The following is a 12,591-nucleotide window of genomic DNA, read 5'->3' on the forward strand; positions in this document are numbered from 1 at the left end:
GCTGTCCAACTCCACCTTGGAAAGTTTTGGGAACAATAAACCGATATGATAGAGAATTTGTAAGAGAGAGTTAATTAAAAAGTAAATATTTGAGCACAAAGTTTATAGTTGATAAAGTTTTAAGCCTTCATGATGCTCAAAACTCATGTCGGAATGCACAGCCCCTTTGGTTCTAAGGCACAAGGAAAAATAAAAGTAATGGTAATGAACACAGAGACTTTGCTTCAATAGAGACACACTACAGTGAAATGATTAAAGAAATAAGGTGAATTGGCTTCAATTCAGCTATTTTGAAAGAAAGGACATTTGATAAAAGCTCAAAATAAAAATATAAAGAATAAAGGTGAATTTGGCTGGAAACGAGGGAGGCTGTAACAGAATGGATTGGGAAGAGGGATGCTGACGAAATGTCTTTTATACATTTCATTAATACTGTAATGAGTGTTAATACAGTCATATGACTCAAATCATTTTATACATAAAGGCGATTGATGTCCGACTGACTACATTTACAGGCTCTACAAGAAGGCTGAGAAAACAAACTTCCACTGTCAGGCACGGTCCACACGGAAGAGTGTGTGTGTGTGTGTGTGTGTGTGTGTGTGTGTGTGTGTGTGTGTGTGTGTGTGTGTGTGTGTGTGTGTGTGTGTGTTGAGTGACAGTCCGAGGTGACGGCGGAGGACTCCTGGGGAAACCAGAACAGGACATGGCGTCTGATTTGGTCTGCCTACCGTCTGCTAGACGTCATTACTCGAACCGCTGTTCCCACTCCAGGGACGGCCCATCTCTTGCTGGCAATATGGTAACAGATGGTTACTTTGACAATAAGCAGACATACGCTGATTGGGAATGGAAGGCCACTCATCCAAAGAGCAAGAAAGGAACTTGTTGACTTGTCTGATCTTTGCGCATATTTTGAAAGACTTTAATGATCATGGTATTGGCTAATTAAGAGCAGAGGGGCTCGCATGCCATTAGAAATGTGTTCAAAAATCTTATTCAGTACATAATTAAGATGGTATTATTGCATTTGTATGTACAGTATGCATGTGTATAAGGGTGTATATAAGATGTATATATTATTGTATGTGTAATATATGTGACTTGGTTGTGAATTCTGGATTGGTCCTTTGTGTCCTAATAATTAATAATATAATGTCTGAGTTAACGGTGATAGTATTTATAATTATAAATGTGATAATGAGTTTATGATACTGGGAATAATTATATAATACTACAACTAGTGGTCCATAATATGACAAAACAATCATGATGATACAGACAACAATGATGGTGACAACATGTACATAAATATAAGTTCATTTTGAATAAGAGGCAGAAATTAATAAATGTAAACTTAATCCTGCTCCTTTTAAGGCACAGCTACAGACAAAAGAATTGTGTTTTTTTTTTTGTTGCTTTCTTAATTGTTTTATTTTGAGTTTATTTTCTTTTTCCATTTGGAATTAAACTTGTTAATGTCTGAAATAAACATTACATGACATAATGACATAAAGAGGGTATTTACTACATATTTCATTACATATACTTGAGTACTTACTAAATCCTACACAGGATAAAAGTATCATAATACATTTTAACAAAAAAAAAAATCAAAGCTTGATCGGTGAGTTAGAAATATTAATATATATTATTTTAATATGATGCACTCAATAAATACAATATATAAGGACTAGTGTTGACAAAGTAAATGCAGTTATCTAGATACAGTAAAATAGCTTCAAGTTGGGACAGAAACTAGAAAAATATATTGAAGAGTTCCTGTTTTAAAACACCCTATGAGTAGTATTAGCATAAAAAGGAGGTTTTTACCTGCTGGCTTTAAAACTGAGAGCCTTGAGCCAAAAGATGTTGGAATGGTCAGCGTTTTTGGTTTGTTTGTGTTTAGCCCTTGGGGTCCTCTTTTAGTTTTAAATATTTAGTCAGTCTTAGTTCTTTTACTTGTGTATGTTCAGTTTCTAGTTTATTTCATTCTTGGAAACTCTTGTGTCTTTGTGTTCCCAGGTATTCCGGCTCATGTCTCCACCTCCCAGTGATGTCCGTGTGTTTGGGTTGTGAGTGATTAGCTTCCTCATGTTTGGCATTCAGGTGTGGCTCGTTCCCAATCAAGCCTCCCTCACTATTTAGCCGAGTGTTTGGACACAATATAGTTACAGTGTCATTATTGTGTCTTGCTCCTGCTTCCATCCCAGCTAAAGCTTCCAGCTAAAAGGCAAACATCCCTGTTTCAAAACAAAAGCATCTCTTCTTGTCTTCTATTAGTTTTTGTAAGCAGGGCTCTTGTTTTGAAGTTAACTGGAAGTTTCGTCAGTTGCACAATGGTGGGTCCCCAAAAATCTCTGAAATGCCGGCATGAAATGTGTTGATATTCTACTTGGTCACTCCTTGCTTAAAATGCTTTCATAAAATTCAAAGGTGTCAAATTAAAGGAGTTATTTAGCCTGAGGGGCGGATTCACTAAAATCTCAAATAAAGGGTGGTAAATCAGTTGCTTCCCAAAATCCTTTCGTGGTGAACTTTCTTCCCCTGCTGTGCAAAATTCACTTAGATTGTAGTGTTGCTGTGTTTTCTGTCCACATTTACTGCAGCGATGATCTCTACGTGTGCGTTTGCACCTGCTTGCTAGTCGTGCTATTTTCTGGTGCTAAAACTATCACGGCAAACAGTTCCAGATTTCTTGAATCGCATTGCTCCCCCTGCATAAATGTATTTGCATTTCCTCCTCCCATATTTCTGCTCCCCCTGGGAGATCCGCCTACTATGCATATTCATGAGGGGGAAATGCACCAAATGGATTGAGGGAGCCTTGGGAAGCGCATTGGGAAGTGCAGCGGCGGCGCACTCCTGATTCTCTAGGCTTTGTACTCTATTTCTTTATTAGCACACAGAGTGACGCTTGCTCATGTTTTAATACCACTAAACCTTTAGTGAATCCGTCCCTCAGTGTGCTTCTGCTTTTCGTAGTTGTAGGTTCGAAATGCATCTTGGGAAACTTGGAAGTATATTTCAGTGGGAACGGTCCATCCCAATCATACTAATAGTATATAGTAGACAGTATGTACTCATTGAGAGTGTAGTATTTCGAACACAGCCATGCTATCCCTTATGAGAGAAAAAGCCAGAAGTGGTGTAACGTTTTGATAAAGCGCAACTTTGAGGTGCATAGCTAACCCCACTATGCTTCCTTTGAACCCAATAACGAAGCCAAGGAGACTGGCTCTAACACTGAACTTTTCAGTACAAATTCTTTTTACGACTCCACAGAGGGGGAAACCCCCCGTCTTCTCCCCTTTCACAAACAAATACTTTTGGGATGCTGTAAAGATCACAGAACTTGTCCCATTGATCCCTGACCACCTGTGGTGAACTGTCACACAAGGATACATCCCAGGCCTCCTCTAAGAGACTGGGTGGAGAAATAGGCAAGGCAAGGCAAATTTATTTGTATAGCGCATTTCATACACAAGGCAACTCAATGTGCTTTACATGATAAAACATTCAATTGTTTAAAATCAATAAGAACATTTAAAATCATCAGTAAAATCAATTAAAATCATCAGTAAAATCAATTAAAATCATCAGTAAAATCAATTAAAATCATCAGTATAATCAATTAAAATCACCAGTAAAATCAATTAAAATCATCAGTAAAATCATCATGACATCAACAACATGACAAAAAATCTCTCTCTCAATCATACGCAGTAGGGAAAAAAAGTGCCTTTAACTTAGATTTAAAAATGTTCACATTAGATGCTGACTTCAGCTCTGCTGGCAGTTTGTTCCACTTCTTTGCAGCATAACAACTAAACGCAGCATCACCATGTTTACTGTGAGCTCTGGTCTCCACTATCTGACCTGTGTCCATAGATTTGAGAGACCTGCTGGGTTCATACCTGACTAACATGTCACTGATGTATTCTGGACCAAACCCATTCACAGATTTATACACCAGCAGCAGAACTTTAAAGTCTCTTCTGAGGCTGACTGGGAGCCAGTGTAAAGACTTTAAAACTGGAGTAATGTGTTCTGACCTCTTTGTTCTGGTTAAGACCCGAGCTGCAGCGTTCTGAACCAGCTGTAGCTGTTTGATGCTCTTTTGGGGGATTCCTGTCAGAAGACCATTACAATAGTCCAGTCTGCTGGAGATAAAAGCATGGACCAGTTTCTCCTGATCTTTCTGAGTTATTAAACCTTTCACTCTGGAGATGTTCTTTAGGTGGTAGAAGGCTGTTTTACTAGTAATTTTCCAAACCGAATGAGAACCAAGAAACTGTACTGTTTGAAAAGTCACAAAAGAAAACATTATTGGAATGGTTCCTGCAGAAATTCAAATTGCAAATATTGTCTGTCCTATGCCACTCCTTTCAGGTAATTCTATACCAACAGAATTCTATTTTAAATGTTTCATCATTTAAAAAGTGCTTGAAATACCAGAAAACATCACAAAAGTTAGTTTAAGGTATCTACTGTTTACCATATAGTAAGGAAAAAACATAACATGAATTTTGACTTTTATGTTTATGTGTAAAATTCATTAACCAATTTCTGAAGTAATACTAGGCTATTTTCCAGTCGTGTTTGGTATCAAACTGTCTCATAATACATGATATTTCAAGATATGATGTCGAAAAGATTATTTGAGTAAGTTGAACTCATTATTATGGTTCATGTGTAAATCTAGGAATTATCCCTCATGTTTATCCATGTCATCACATATACACACACCCCAGACACACCCACAGGCAACCAGCTGAGATGCTGGCAACTTTAAACAATCAACGAAACCCATTCTTGGGAGGCCGAGCCTCAAAGATCATCTTTTAAAAAGAAGAAAACCGCCCAAAACTTTAGTTTCAGGACGCTGGCCGTTTCATGCTCAATGCGTTTCCCTTCCTCATCTATTCATTTATTTTATTTTATTTTTAGTTGAAACAGTTAGATTTTTGGAAACAACAGCTTGCGTGGTTCAGATGAATCCAGCATCTAGGCAAGGCAAGGCAAGGCAAATTTATTTGTATAGCGCATTTCATACTCAAGGCAACTCAATGTGCTTTACATGATAAAACATTCAATTGTTTAAAATCAATAAGAACATTTAAAATCATCAGTAAAATCAATTAAAATCATCAGTAAAATCAATTAAAATCATCAGTAAAATCATCATGACATCAACAACATGACAAAAAATCTCTCTCTCAATCATATGCAGTAGAGAAAAAAAGTGCCTTTAACTTTGATTTAAAAATGTTCACATTAGATGCTGACTTCAGCTCTGCTGGCAGTTTGTTCCACTTCTTTGCAGCATAACAACTAAAAGCAGCATCACCATCTTTACTGTGAGCTCTGGGCTCCACTATCTGACCTGTGTCCATAGATCTGAGAGACCTGCTGGGTTCATACCTGACTAACATGTCACTGATGTATTCTGGACCAAACCCATTCACAGATTTATACACCAGCAGCAGAACTTTAAAGTCTATTCTGAGGCTGACTGGGAGCCAGTGTAAAGACTTTAAAACTGGAGTAATGTGTTCTGACCTCTTTGTTCTGGTTAAGACCCTGGTTAAGACTAGTGACGTGCGTAACAGACGAAAGAAGCCCGGCCCGCAACCCACTGTGGTAAGCCACGAGCCGTTTTCTAACCCAGCTGCTAAGGCCAGATACGCCTGGATCGGCTCAAGGGGATAATCTGTTGAAACGCAACAGAACTCAACGGTGACAAGATACACTGCGTTTCTTCAACACAGCACCTGCTAGTCCTACTGGACATCAGCTTCAAGGTACCTGAACGGACTCTGATCAGCAAACTTGATCCACAATAGCTCACATACATACTTCCATAACTACATACTTACATACACTCACAACATGTTCCACACACAGTTCATCTTATTCATGTTTGTCCATTCTCCCCTGTCTGTCTACCCCTCTTTGTTTTATGAGCTCTCTTTATGATTTTATTCTTTGATTTTATGATTCAAATATGTATCCTGCATTTTTATTCAATATTTAGAAGACTAGCATTATCCTAGAATAGTGATTTCACTTTATTACATATAATCCTCACTTTTATTAGTCTAGAAATGAATTTTATCATGATTTAACTATCCCATTTTAATTGATATTTTGACTGTGTTAATTGTTGAATTTTGAATAAAAGGTTAAGTGTAAACTTTGATTCCTCTGATTCATTAAAGCTGTGTATTAAGGTGTAGATGTTGCTGTACGAATCTACTTCCCTGGTTTCAAAGTATTGGGTTTAGTCTAAAGAAAGAGGTGGCACCCTGGCAAAAGTTAAATATTAATAGTCATAATTAATATTCTAATTCATAAAACCTATAATAATAACCCTTATCTTCCTACAACTACAACCAACCAACTGAAAAACAAAGCAAACAATTAAGTTAATTAACAAAAAGCTAATCACAAACTGGGGGCGCCGGGCCCCGTGGGTGCCGTGTCTGGGCGGGGGTGCCCCGGGGGTGGGTCTCTGGGTTTGGCGTCTCGGGCTGCGCCCCCCCCACCGTCTGCCCGGGAACGGGCTGCGGTTCGGCGAGGTGCCGCGCCGCCTTGGGCGGGGTGGGGCTGGTGGCTGGGGCCCGCTGTCCTCCGGGCTGTGCTGGCGTCGGGGGTGTCTCATGTCGGCACGGGGGTGATTGGGGTGGTCTCCGTGGGTGGGGGGGGCTCTGCTGGCGACATTGATGTGGGGTTGCGGTGCCTGGCTGGGGGAGCATGGGTTCGCCTACCTATTGGTCCGTGGCTGGCGGGGTGGCCCTGCTTGGGTGGTTGGTGGCGTCCTCTCTCGTCGGGGGGGCCGGGGCCGCCCACCTGTGGAGGGTGCTATGTCGTGGTGTCATGCGGGCTTGTGCTGGCCCTGGTGTGGGAGCTGGCCTCTCTCCTGCACGGTCACCGCCTGCTTTGGCGGGGCGGGCCGCTCTGGGCCGGCTGGCGGTGGGGGTCGCCTCCTGGACTGCTGGGGGATGTGGCTGGTGCCTGGCTCCGCCATCCCTCACTCCCAGCTGGTCTGGCTCACCCACTTGTTGCACCACACTCACATACCCAACCCTTGGGGGGCTGGATGGTGGGGCTGGGGGTGGAGGGGGCTGCCGCCTGCGCTACTAAGTAGTGGCGCGGGGGCGGCACTCCCACCTCTGGCTGCCCTACTCATCCCTCCAATTTTCATTACACCTCAACACACCACCCCCCGGAGGGTGGGACCACCACTTCCACCCTCCGGAGCTATTGCACCACATACACATATATACACATAGGCTGGATGGGGAGCACCGCTCCCCTCCATCCACCTTTTTTTAATAGCAATTCATACATTCACTAAACACATACATTCACTCAGGGGATAGGGATACCATAACAGGGTGGTGGGTAAATTCACACATCTGGGCCTGTCGGGTGCCCGGGCCCCTCTGTTGATGGCTGGGCTACCACGTGGGGATCGGGGGGTGTGGTCGGGCGTGGCGGGGCGGTGGGTCTCTGGGGGGTGTGGAGGAGTGTTGCTGGGGGCTCCCTTTGCGGGGTCTCTCCGGGCGGTGCCGGCCTGTTGGGGCGTGGGGGTGCCCCTTCCCTGCGGGTGGGGCTTGGCGCTTATCTCGTCTCCTGGTTGCCTTGGGGGCGTGCCTCGCTGCGTGTGGGTCAGGGGCGGCATGCTGCGCCGGTGTGGGGGGTGGGTGCGCTGGGGGGTGCCGGTGTCTGCGCTGGGGTTGGGGCAGGGTTGCTTGGCGCTCCGGGGTGGTGCTCTTTGCTGGGGGGCGGCTCGAGGTGTTCCGGGGGTTGAGGTTGGTATCGGCCACTTGGTAGGTCTGTCCTGCTATCTGGGTGGGTGGGTTCTGCGCCTTTGGCTGGGGGCTGCTGCTCCGCATCGGTTGTGTGCCATTGGGGTCCCTCTCTCCTGTGGTGGTGGCCGCCGGTCGCTCTTGCGCCGGGGGGGGGGCATTGCCCCCTGGCTTGCGCTGTCCGGTGGGGGGCGGGACTTGGGCAGCTGTCTTTGTGCCGTCTGGGGCTGCGCGGTCTTGCTGGGTTGTGGCCTGTTCGTGGGCTGGGGGGTGGGGGGGTGCCCCCCACAGAGGTCTGGCCCGGGGGCTCGCCCTTGGGGGTTCCCTGTCCTGCGGTGGTGCCCTTTGGGTCCGGCGGGTCTGGCCGGCTGGCTGGGCCGGTCCTGGCGGGGGTCTTCCGGGGCGGGTGGTACGGGCCGCACCCTGCCATACCTGCGGGTGCGGCCCCGGCTTGGGCGGCGCCGTGTGAGCCAGGCTCTGCGGTGTGGCTGGGCCCTTTGGTGGGGGCTGTCTGGGGCGCATCGCACGGGCGGCATCAAGGAAAGGCGATCTGGCGCGCTCTGGGGTGCCTGGTCGGTGCGCCTGGGGGCCGGCGGGGCAGCATCCCCTTGGTGCCCTCGGCGACAATGGGCGTGGTTGTCGTCCCTGGGGGCGCTGCTCTCGGTGCTGCTTCCGGTGCTGCTTCCGTTCCGGGTCCGGAACCTGCTGGCTCTGGGCCCACCGGCGGGTGCCCACCGGCTGCCCGTTCCGCGCGGCTCTGGCCGTCTGCTGGGCAGGGGCCTTGGCTCCTCTGCTGGGGTCTCGGGCGGGGGGGGCTCTCTGGGCCCTTCCCTCGGGGGGTTGGGTGCTTGGGTGTGGGTGGGTGGGTGGGGGGGGCTGGATGCTGGCGGGGGCCTTGGGGTTGGGGTCGGTGGGGGGATGCGCTGGGTGCTCGGCTGATTGGGGCTTCCTTGGATGTGTGTGTGTGGGGGGCGGTGGCTGCCTCTCGGCCGGGGATCTTGGGGGCATATGGGGGGTTGCTCGGCCGCGGGGGGGTTGCCTGGGGCTCCCTGGCCCCCGCTCTTTCTGCTGGCCTGGCTGCATCTGCGGGCCCAGGGCAGTTCCTGGGTTTGCAGTAGCGGTTTTTTTTTTTGCACATATACTGGTATACGATGCACTGGCACGCCTTGGGATGTGGGATAAAACTCATACTGGGCTTAACCTTAGACACGTTAATCCCAAATACCTGCTTTAGGTACTACCATTCACTCATTCCCCCTGTTCACAGCCACCACCATTATAGCTAAGCTTCACACTTGTCACCATACTGGCTGGATTACACAACATAATAAGCACAATTTATTCTACAACCTCACATCTCACCCTCACTGCAAAACAGTCTATTCTTCCCCACCTTTTCTATTTCCTGCCTTGAGTCTCTCCTCCCTGCTCCCTTTCCCCTCCCCTTCCCCCTCCCCCTCCACTTAGGTGTAACACTGCTCTCCCTTTTTATGTCCTCCCTATAATAAAAGATTTCTTACCCTTCCTTAGGGAGGGCTGGTGATGGTCACAATTAAGCAATAAAATAAATCAATGTATTTTATTGCAATAACAAAATATGCATTGCTGTCTCATAATGATTGCACTTCCTGTGGTGTTGACGTTTGACAGCATGTGCAGACAAGTAAGAAAAAAATAAAAAACAAAAATAAAAAACAAAAAAAAACAATAAGCTAATCCACAAACAAATCAACCGACTAAAAATTCAAATCACAAAATTGTTTTGTTGTTTCACACAGAGCAAGACCCTTGCAATATTTGATAGAAGACATTTATAATATCTTAACCCCTTAAAAAATATGTATAAATCTAAGTTACATTGTATCTTTGTCTTTAAAGGGTTAAACAATAGAAAACCCAGGGTCCTCTGAATATTACTAATGTATCCACGTGCAGTCCTGTAGTCCTGCCACGTTTTCTGTTCCTGTCAAAGGTAGAGGTTACAAATATGAGCTGCCTGTTTGATATGCTAATGGCCTGTGCAGGGCTCTGGGCTGTTATCTTGTGAATGCTGTTGCACACATGCACAAGTGCTACTCCATCTAACCCTGCCTGAAAAGTCATTCCAGGACAGAGAGTCTGCAGATGTTTGTTTAGCCGTAAAGCAGCCACTTACTGCTCATTAAAGCAAAAACGCTCATGAATACAATGACACAGATGGAGTAATGCTGCCCGTGCACCATAAAAGGGGAGAAGACATCCAGAGACGTCTGAGAATTCGACATTTGTCAAGACTGACATTAGAACCCAAGTTTCCTGCTAGAATGAATAATAAATAAATAAATAAATAAATAAAATCCCCCACTTAATCTGATTTTGTCAACACAGGCATTAGAACCTCCTGGATCTCTGAAACCTTTTATCCCAGCATGCTTTCTGTTCCGCAGAAAGCTGCAGTTCTGCTGATTATAGAAGCCGCTCATTAGAGAAGCTCGAAAAGTGACCTGACGGAGAAAAAAGGCTCTGTTCAATTTTAGGTGGCTGAAAAAGCACTAAAACCAGCGCTAAAGGCCAATTTACAGAAGAAAGAAAAAAAAAAGAAGGAGCTACTTCTGGAGGTTTTTGAATGGTACATGTGGTAATTATACAAAAACTGTAAGAAATACCACAATAACTACAGTAGATGAGAAAGAAAAATCTGAAATAATTAGTGCTACATTGGAGTTTCAGTTAATACTTTATTCTAACGTTTGATGCAACTAAACACAAACAATTTGTCCAAATCTAGAAAACGCTAATGTGCCAGAGCTTGATGTGTCTCCTGGATGTATAGCAGGCTTAAAAGGCAGCGCACAAATGTAATTGCACAATCAGACTCTGGCTAACCCCTTGTGCCCCCACCTTTATGCCCTCTGTTAAGTGCGATACCGTACGGGAGATGTGAAAGGGTTTCGGACGAGGTCAAAGCAAGGATCAGCGACTAATTACGGCATGCAGGCACTGAGCCTCCGTTAGATTGTTTAGAAAGCACTGGGGGGGGGGGGGAAACGCACATAATTAGTTTGAAGCCAAGGTCACAAACTAACACCAGTGCAGGGACAAGTAACAGACACCCACACACACACACCCAACTAAGACACATACTCTTGGTCTCCCCGTCTTGTTCTGCTTTGCATCCACTCTGTCTCATTCTCTCAGGGGGAACAAGGCAATGCGTCTGTCCATTTCCTCAATGAATCACTAACCAACTGATAGTTATTTATGGATCTGCACATTTTATGTGCTTCGTACTATTAATTACTTTAAAAAAGAACAAAGCTACATTTAGCAAATAGTTAATGCCTAAATGTAGACTTTTTTATAATTAGATCCTCAGAATCTATATTGTAGACACTCAATTCTAATAATAAATATTTCAAGAATTCATATCTCAGTTTGTAACCAATCTTTATCAAATCCTAAATTACCCCAGCAAGTTTGATCTGCATCTGAAATGTGTATTTAATCATGATTTTTTTTTTCTTCTTTTTTATGGGAATGACCGTCCTAGTCTTTATAATGATCATAGTACCATAATCTGGATAATTAATGGAGATAACTGCCAATATCTGGCAAAGAGGATATTTGGCGCTTGGTGAAGGTTTGTGCTCTCCAAGTGCTCTTGATTTATACATAATTTTAACATACATCACGTTATGTACACACATACATCATAAGCAGGTTAAATAGGTGCAACTGCAGGCCCAAACATTGCTGCCTGTTCAACCTAAGGAAGTCCTAAGCAATCCATCTATAAGTGAAGGTGAAAATCAATAGCATCTGTTTACTGTAACTGATTACTCATACAGTCTTCCTTGCCTTTGTGTGGGCATAACATTAAGAATAGATTATGGCTGGAAGGACCGTCCCTTTCTTTCTCATTACTTCTTTGCTCTTATGGTAAGACTGAACTTTAATGGGAACAATCATCATTGTGTCTGATCACCATTACAATCCAACTATCCTAAAAGCATTTGGGGAATTAGGGTTGAGGAGGCTAATTTGGTGTAGTGCACATGTGGCTATTTCTACCACAGCGCAGCCAGGCATGTTAAAAATTGACAGATGGCTCAACCATGACCACAGAAAGTGAGGTTGATGACAAACACTGGTGGAAAGGTGGGTTAGAGAAGAAATGATGAAACAAAATAAAGTTTGCTGCTGTTCTCAGCATGCAATTATTCAGTGCCAGACAAGCACATCTCTGGACTGCCACCCTGCATTACCTATGCTGCTCGTACGTAATGCCTCTGCTAGTGAACCGACTCACTGCAATCTCAGACCAACCTCCGAGACATGCAACATTCAGTGCTCTGGTGGTATTTGATGACAAGTAGAAAACTTTTGGTGAGTAAACGCACAGAAGTGACTCCATTTGTCAACAAGTATGACTGTTGTTGTACCGCACAGTAGCTTTAACAAGAACAAGAAAGCATGCAGAAAAGCAGAGGTTTTTATAGTGAGAAAAGTGACTAAACATAACATGTTTGTTGGTATTTTTTAAATAAATGTCAAACTGAGCCACAAGCATTTCTAAAGTATAAAATTTCCTTGCTAAATTGTGTCTTTATTTAATAAACTAAATAACATTCAAATCAAGCTACATTATGTTGCGTAATAACTTTTTTTTTTTTTTTTTACCCCAGCTTAAGCCATCAAAAAACCCAGAAATTTCAGTTCACCTGTGTCCACTGTTAGACCAAAGGTTTGAGTGCTTTTTTCTGTATATATAGTAATGATATTCAGATAAATACACTTC

At 44.2% G+C, this 12,591-nt stretch overlaps 1 protein-coding gene across 3 annotated transcripts in view; it reads right to left on the reverse strand.

Annotated features, from left to right (window-relative positions):
* The window catches only part of tbc1d22a (TBC1 domain family, member 22a), a 182,166-nt gene that overhangs the window by 79,178 nt on the left and 90,397 nt on the right, over positions 1 to 12,591 (reverse strand). The gene's annotated exons all lie outside the window — the stretch shown is intronic.

This window comes from Gouania willdenowi, chromosome 6 (genome assembly GCF_900634775.1).
Source record: "Gouania willdenowi chromosome 6, fGouWil2.1, whole genome shotgun sequence".
NCBI lineage: Eukaryota > Metazoa > Chordata > Actinopteri > Blenniiformes > Gobiesocidae > Gouania > Gouania willdenowi.